The 7,663-nt window shown below is 45.9% G+C and overlaps 1 protein-coding gene across 3 annotated transcripts in view; it reads right to left on the reverse strand.

Moving 5' to 3' along the window:
• Positions 1 to 6,889, reverse strand: part of WASF1 (WASP family member 1) — a 142,800-nt gene extending 135,911 nt beyond the window's left edge. Inside the window, exon 1 of one of the 3 annotated variants that reach the window (XM_040428865.1) lies at positions 6,515 to 6,889. The gene's annotated coding sequence lies outside the window, so the exon portion shown is untranslated. Of the gene's footprint in view, positions 1 to 6,447 lie in introns of all 3 variants that reach the window. The other 2 variants (XM_040428868.1, XM_040428867.1) reach the window with 2 other exon arrangements.
• Between the last annotated feature and the right edge of the window lie 774 nt (positions 6,890 to 7,663).

The following is a 7,663-nucleotide window of genomic DNA, read 5'->3' on the forward strand; positions in this document are numbered from 1 at the left end:
CTTTTTTGTCTTGGGTGTAATATATATATATATATATATATATATATATATATATATATATATATATATATATATATATATATATATATATATATATATATATATATATGTGTGTATACATATACACATACATATACACACACACACACACACAATCCAATGAAGCTCTTGTACCATAGTCATAAAGCATCTAGCTGCCACAATTTGTACATTTAAATCACAATAGGCCAATTTTACAGGAGTGTTCCATCTGGGAAACATGTTCCGCGTGATGGTTGCATTTCCCAAACTGAACACTGCTCCGCTGACCTGTACTCACAGCTCTTCTGTACTGTACCGATATAAAGCCATGATTACAGTACATAAGAACCGCAGTCGGGCAGGAACTCCATTCATTAAGATATTAAGATGTTGTGCGTTACAGTCACAGGAGCAGTGTTCGGGGTGGGAAATTCAGCCCTCACGCAGAGAAAGTTTTCCCGACCAAACACACTCAGGTGAAACTAGACATAGGCCTTTTTCAGATGAGCATGTCCTGTGCGGAAATCACACTCTGTGTGGGAGTGTTATTTCCCATTATGGACACTGCTTATTTCACAGGACCGCACAGCATTAAAATGATTTATAATACAGTGTGTCTCTGCATGACCTTATTTGTACCGTCAGTATAATTCTGTAGAAATGAGGTCAGGCAGAGACACACAGCATTATAAATCATCATACTGCCGTGTGATCCTGTGAAACGAGCATTGCCATAATGGGAAATCATGCTCTCACACAAAGCGTATTTTCCGCATTCCTGCTCGTCTGAAAGAGGCCTACGGCTAGTTTCACACGAGCTGATCGGCAGGGGTGATAAGCGTCGGACCCCCTGCTGATCTTGATCACCAATCCTGAGCATAGGTCCTCAAAATTAAACATCCAGAAAACCCCTTGCCAAAAGAGAAAGATTTTGCAAAGATATCCGATTAAACGGAATACTATTAAAGAGCAAAAATTCCTCTCCGATACCCTATCAGCCTTCAATAGAGGACAGCATTTTCACTTTCAAACCTCTCTTTATACTTATAGAAAACGACTCCTCATTCAAGGTGAGAGTAATTTACTGAGTAAATGTTTAAGTAGTTTTCTTATCTCAGCAGCTATCTCTGGTGTACCAGTGACCTGTGTGGACATTCAGATAAAAAGAATACATTGCACACCAGAAACAGGAATAAAAGAAAGGCAAACAGGTGGAGAAACAAAAACTAAACAATCATGCAAGAATCAAGACAGTGCACCTAGATCTAGTAGACCGGCCTGCAGATCTCATCTACACGACAGGCCAAACAAATTACTGACACAGTCAACAAACGGGACAAATCAGCTCACGTAGATTGCGCCTGTTCAAGGTTTACCTGTGAATCGGCCACGCTGTGCCTGGGAGTGGAGCTGAGCAAAAACTGCAGGACAGCCCTGAATCGGTACAGGGAGGAGGAGACGCCAGGGTTTCTCATTGGGCGCCTCCTTCTCCCTGGCAGTGCCGCGATCCAATCACAGCAGAGAGCGTCACAGCCAGGGAGAAAAAAAAAAGCTCACCTTCTCCCTGGCTCTGATGCTCTCCCCTGTGATTGGATCGCGGCACAGCCAGGGAGAAGGAGACGCCCAATGAGAACCCCTGGCGTCTCCTCCTCCCTGTACCGCTGCTCAGTATTAACATACTGAGCAGGAAAACTGCAGGGGGCACAGCGGGGCATAGGAGCGATATTTGAAAAAAAACAGGCAGGGTGGTAGCATCAGCGGGGACTACCTCGCAAGTAAAAGGTATTTATCTAAACTAAAAAAAAAAAAAAACATGAAAGGCCCCTTTTTAAAACCTGCTCCTCATTTCAGACTATATGGGTGTGTTCCTCCCAGTAATACACACTGGATCTGTGTGTCCAGGATGTTGCTGCCTTCCCCTGCAAACTACCTTGTGCATGCTTTCCTCCCTATCTACAGCCTATGTGAGCTGCCCTTCTTGAAATGTTCCCCGCTCTCCACACTAATTTGCTGTATACAACATCCCCCTCGATGCCACTATCTGTAGAAAAGCGAGAAGGAAGGTGAAAATCAAAGAGAGCTGTCAGGAACAGGAACAGTGCTCTGACAGATTTATGTCAGATTCAGAAGCACCAGCAGCGAAGGACTTACACGCGCTCTGCGGAAACAAAACAGTAGGAATTTTTGACTGAAGAATATTTAGAAAATTGCTTCATTTTGCATTTCGGAAGTAAATGAACTATAACAAAAAAAAATAATAAAAAAATAAAAAAAAATCATGAAAAAGTGTCCAGAGCCTACAATTACAGCAATAACGCAATATACAGCAACATATAGAAATGATAAGTCCACATGTAAAACCATTCCCTGTAGTGTATGCCCCTGGTATCACATAATATTCCAAAGCTAGATGAATGGGGTAAATGGACCCACGTATTGCTAGTTCTACAGGACATCCAGAAAAATACATCCATCCCATGATCACTAGCTTACTGCACATATCTTTGCATCACACAGTAGATACATGTGAATGATCTTGGTAGCTTTGTATGAACCTTTATTTCCCAAGTTGCATATTGATAAGAGAATTCTACCCTGGCAACTATTTTTATATTGTTCTAATGCATCTAAAATGAAAAAGAAAACGAAAAAAGAGAGCAAAAATCTATCGTTTTGTGTCTACAGCTCCTATGAAGAGCTACAAGTCTCCATGGTAACAAACTACAAATACTGAATAGTCTGCTCCAGTAATCATATCACCATCCATCCGTCTCTCAGGGCTCATGCACACAAACTTATTTTTTGCGGCCCATAGGCAGAACCATCCGCAAAAAAATTGGAACTGACTCCGTGTGCATTCCGTATCCGTATGTCCGCAAGTCCGTTCCACAAAAAAAAAAAAAACAACGTCCTATTCTTGTCCGTTTTGCGGACAAGGACTGGCATTGTTACAATGGATGTGCAGAAAAAAAACGGATGTAACATGGATGTCATTTTTTTTTTGCGGATCCGTGTTCTGCGGACCGCAAAAAACATACGGTCGTGTGCATGAGCTCTTACAGCTTGTTAAAGGGAACCTGTCATCAACTTTATGCTGCCCATACTAACGGCAGTATAAAGTAGAGACAGGTGAGTTGATTTCAGCGGTCTGTCATTTATAAGTTAAAAGTAAGTGGTTGCCGAGAACCAACATCACAATCATTGCAGACTGGACCTGGAAAAGAGTCCCGGCCACCTGAGAAGAGTCATGGTTATTCAGGAATTCTTGCTCTCCCCGACAGTCTTCTACCTAGTTTTCTCCCTTTCTCTCTAGGAGAGAACTGCCAACCATCAGCAGATGGGCAGGAGAGCAGGAGATTATGAATAACCGTGACTCTTCTCAAGTAGATTTGACTCTTTTCAAGCCCTGTGCTGCGATGATTGTGATGCTGGTTCTCGGCAACCACTTACTTTTAGCTCATGAGTGACACACCGCTGAAATCAGCATTTCTGTCACTACTTTATTCTGCCCTCAGTGAGGTCAGCATAACGTTGATGACAGGTTCCCTTTAAGGGTCCTTTTACACAAAACAATATCCTGATTGTAACAAGTGGCGATCGACGATATAGCAATGGATTGATGCTCGTTTAGCTCCATTTAGAGCACAGAGCACCCATCGTGATTGTACGTCATCATACATTCCCGTTTATACAGGGCTATATTCTGCTGACGATGACTTTAATGTCCACATAAAAGATGTGATCGATGACAACTTGCACATGGGAACACGATAATTGGCCCATGTAAATGGGAAGAGATAAGCGTATGACTGCAGGATCAGACTACATCAGATTTGCTAGTAGTCTGTTACCATGGAAACACAAATATGCATTTTAATACACTAGAGCAATACAATTAGTTGAAAATGTGTACAAGCCTTTTAAAGCTTAGGGGCACTTTAAGAATATTTCACTTGTTATGTCTATGTAGCTAAAATAAAGTCAAAACAGGACATAGTGCATAGCGTGGTGAACAAGCTGCTTGCATTATCCAGCTCTTCCTGTTAACGATGAGCCGTAATTATCACATATACGGCTTCCAAGTTCCATGCGCATTATAAATTTAAGGACTCCTGCACATGACCATTTTCAGTCGTGCCCTATCTGTATTTTTTTTGTGGATGGCACACTGACCCATTCTTGTTTATGGGGCCATGCACACAGTCATATTTTTGGCTGATCCATGTGGCTATTTGGCAAGTTATAAAACGCGTCCTATTTACCATATTGCGGATGAGAATAGTCATTTCTATCGATGGAAGTGAGACAAATACGTAAAACACGTGTTTGTATTATGCAGAGCCATTTTCTGCGGACTGAAATACGGACACGGCTGAGTGCATGAGGACTTACTATTATGATAGCGTGCAACACAATATAAAATCAAATGAACCACAAACATTTTATAATACAATGTAGCTCTCTCTCTGATTAGATAGATAGATTCAGAGCCCATCTTCATAGCAGCAGTCCCAGCTCCTACCATAACAAAGCCTTGCTACACCAAGAAGCCCCAGAAAAACAAAGCACCCTGCAACAAGTCACCCAAACCCAGCCTGCCCAAGCCACCAACCAATATAGCCTGACAAAGGGCGAAATCCAGAGGACGATACACAAGATCAAAGAAGCGTATATTAGCGTCTGGAGAAACGACATCCGAACATCACAGAAGCTGACAGTATACCATAGCCTGCAGAGGGAGTACAAACTAGCCCCATATCAGGAGAAACTCCCCAATCCAAGAGACCGACAGATCCTGAGCCGGTACAGACTGAGCGCCCACAGCCTGCTCATTGAATCCAGGCATCACCGACAGAGGTACATGCCCAAGGAGAGCAGACTGTGCCAGCAGTGCGACCAGGAGGCCGTGGACGATGAGGCTCATTTCCTGCTGCGGTGCCCCAAATACTCAGCAGTGAGGGAGACTGTCTGATCTCTGCCCAGACTTCACCTCCATGGAGGAGGAAGAGAGACTCTCCATACTGCTGGGGGAAGAGGAGAAATAGACTGATATACCATGGACTCCTATATCCCCACCCTGTATATGTCCCCAACCCTACACAATTATTTCCCACTTGCTTTGGCAATGCTAAAATGTATTTAGTCCTGCCAATAAAGCTTATTTGATTTGATTAGATATATAGATAGATAGATAGATAGATAGATAGAGATAGATAGATTCAGCATTATCCAGAAGGGCAGCATAGTGCGACATACAAATCAGCGTGACAATCAAAGCTTCCAATTTACATAGAGTCACTAAATAGAAGACATTTGACTAAATATCTGTGCTCGGAGCAGTGAACCGCATATGCAGAGTCAGTGATGCTTGACGGACGGACAGCTGAGACATACAGACATATAGTAGCAGCCATACAATGCATTTCGTCCCACCAGTCCAGAGATCAGCATTCATTCTAATGGATGCGGCACAGCTCACTTCACGACTGTCATGCAATGGAATTCTTAAAGGGATCATTTACATATTCAAACTAAACCTGCGCCAGGGGAGAAAACGCGCAGGCTTCAATGCTTCGCAGTCAGCGCCTCAATCGTTAAGGGAGACAATACCGCACGGTATCAGCGATTACAAGAGGCGTCTGATCATGGCTTCCTACTTCTGTGCAGGTGCGAGGTTCTTCCATCTTGTCACTGGCATCTCTAGCACAATCCCGTGGAATCCACTAACAATGCACAGGATACCAGCGAGGGCCACCCCCTCCTCTTCCAGGAAGAATGGGCAGGTGGGGGTGGGTGAGCGAAAGAGGCTCGGATACCAGAGCAGGCTTATGACACAGCGATATTTAGATGCCGGGCACACACCTTGCCTGCGCACACATGTACATGGGCAGATGCCGCTGCCTGCGGTGCGTGCACTCGCCTAGCACGATCCATCGTTATTTATGATTCCTAGACTTATGGTTAGACCTTCATTTTGCACGATCCACAGAGGACGATTACGCTGTAAGGTATCCTACAGGGATCCAAGCCAACGCTTCGGAAAACCCGTCCATGCGGACGGCACACAGCACGCAAGAGCCAAATACCAACAGAAGTGGCCGTCGTGTCGCTTACCTGGATTACACCACACGACCTAACATCAGTCCATTTCCTACGAAGCCGCATAAGTGCCCAGTGTGTACCTACAGGGCATCTGACGGGCGTCTAGGAATGTTCATGGTGCCATTCAAGAATGATTATATAATAAACACATAGATCCTCAGTGTAATACTGATGCCGTATCTGACAAACATCACAAGAAACAAGAAAATGATGATAGATATGAGATAGATAATGAATGTGTGATCAGGGAATCTCCATGTACTGCACATGGCATGAAATGTGCTAGCTGCCAGCCACAGCCATGACAAGGAATTCTGCATCCACCTGGCAGCGGCCTGAGCATTCCGCCGGTGGCACACACAACACGGGACGAGCAGAAGACGGTACCTACAGGCAGGGCTGGAGCGGGATCTGGGGGCTGCTCACTCGCCGCTCATCCTCCTCTGCCTCTGGGGTGGCGCTCCTCGGGGGTCACGTGGACCGGCTCACCAGCTGCGCCCCATCTCTGACCCCGTTGTCACGGACCGTCCACGATGACTCAAGGACAACAAACAAGGAAGGCGAGGGACCGAGGCGCTCGCCTGCCCTGCAGCAGGGCCAGCAGACTGTGAGGACTAGAGAGGGCGGGGACAGGTCACCAGCGGGAGAAAGGGGGGGACAGGACGCAGGAATGGCCGGCGCACGGCCACTCTCCTCACATAGCTCACTGCCTTGTGCTCCTGGGAAGCGGGGCTGCTGACATGGCGGGGGCTCTGTGTCGCCGCTGTAGGGACGTGGGCAGAGCGGGGCGGAGGATGTTCTGCGCCGAACAGTCCACCCCTCCTGGCGCTGGATGGTGCAGTCCATCAAGCCGCAGTCAACGCTGGTGTATCCAGTGCAGGTTACCGTCACTGCTTGTATATGAACCTATAGCAATACCTGTGGTGAGCAGCAGTCCAGGCTGTCATGGAGGCCGCTCTGAGTCTACTTGATGTAAGGGGCTGCCATGGACTCATCTAGTAGATGCTCGGACTGGCCCACAGGGTACAGGTGAATCCCCCGGAGGGCCCCTGAGCAAGGTGGCCCCTAGTCTCCCACCCCCTACACAAGTGGCACATAACACAGTAGACTTACTGCCCTACATACATATAATAAAGGGGTTGTCCGGGTTCAGAGCTGAACTGCTCCGATGCTCGTCAGGGGGGCTGCCGGGGTGAAAATGGAGGTATGGCTGAACCCGGACAACCCCTTTAAATGCACAGCACCTCTACCAGCCTATGTTCATATACAAAAACGTGATTATTAAAGAAACTCTCCAGTTTATTATTATAGACACGATCAGATAGCGGAGATGACTTCTAGGTATAGAGGAAAGCTGCCAGTATTCTCTTTTCCCCAGGACCTTCCTTCTCAAAGGTACTGCAGGGACCCCCACATTCAGTCATCTGGTAGCATATTGCTGCTGTGTGAGTACGTAATATTTGAATGTATACGGTGGGCCCTAGGCACCCCAGTCCAACACTGTGCTCACATTTTACCCTTTGAAGACCAGGCCATTACT

Source organism: Bufo bufo, chromosome 4 (assembly GCF_905171765.1).
Source record: "Bufo bufo chromosome 4, aBufBuf1.1, whole genome shotgun sequence".
Classification (NCBI taxonomy): Eukaryota; Metazoa; Chordata; class Amphibia; order Anura; family Bufonidae; genus Bufo; species Bufo bufo.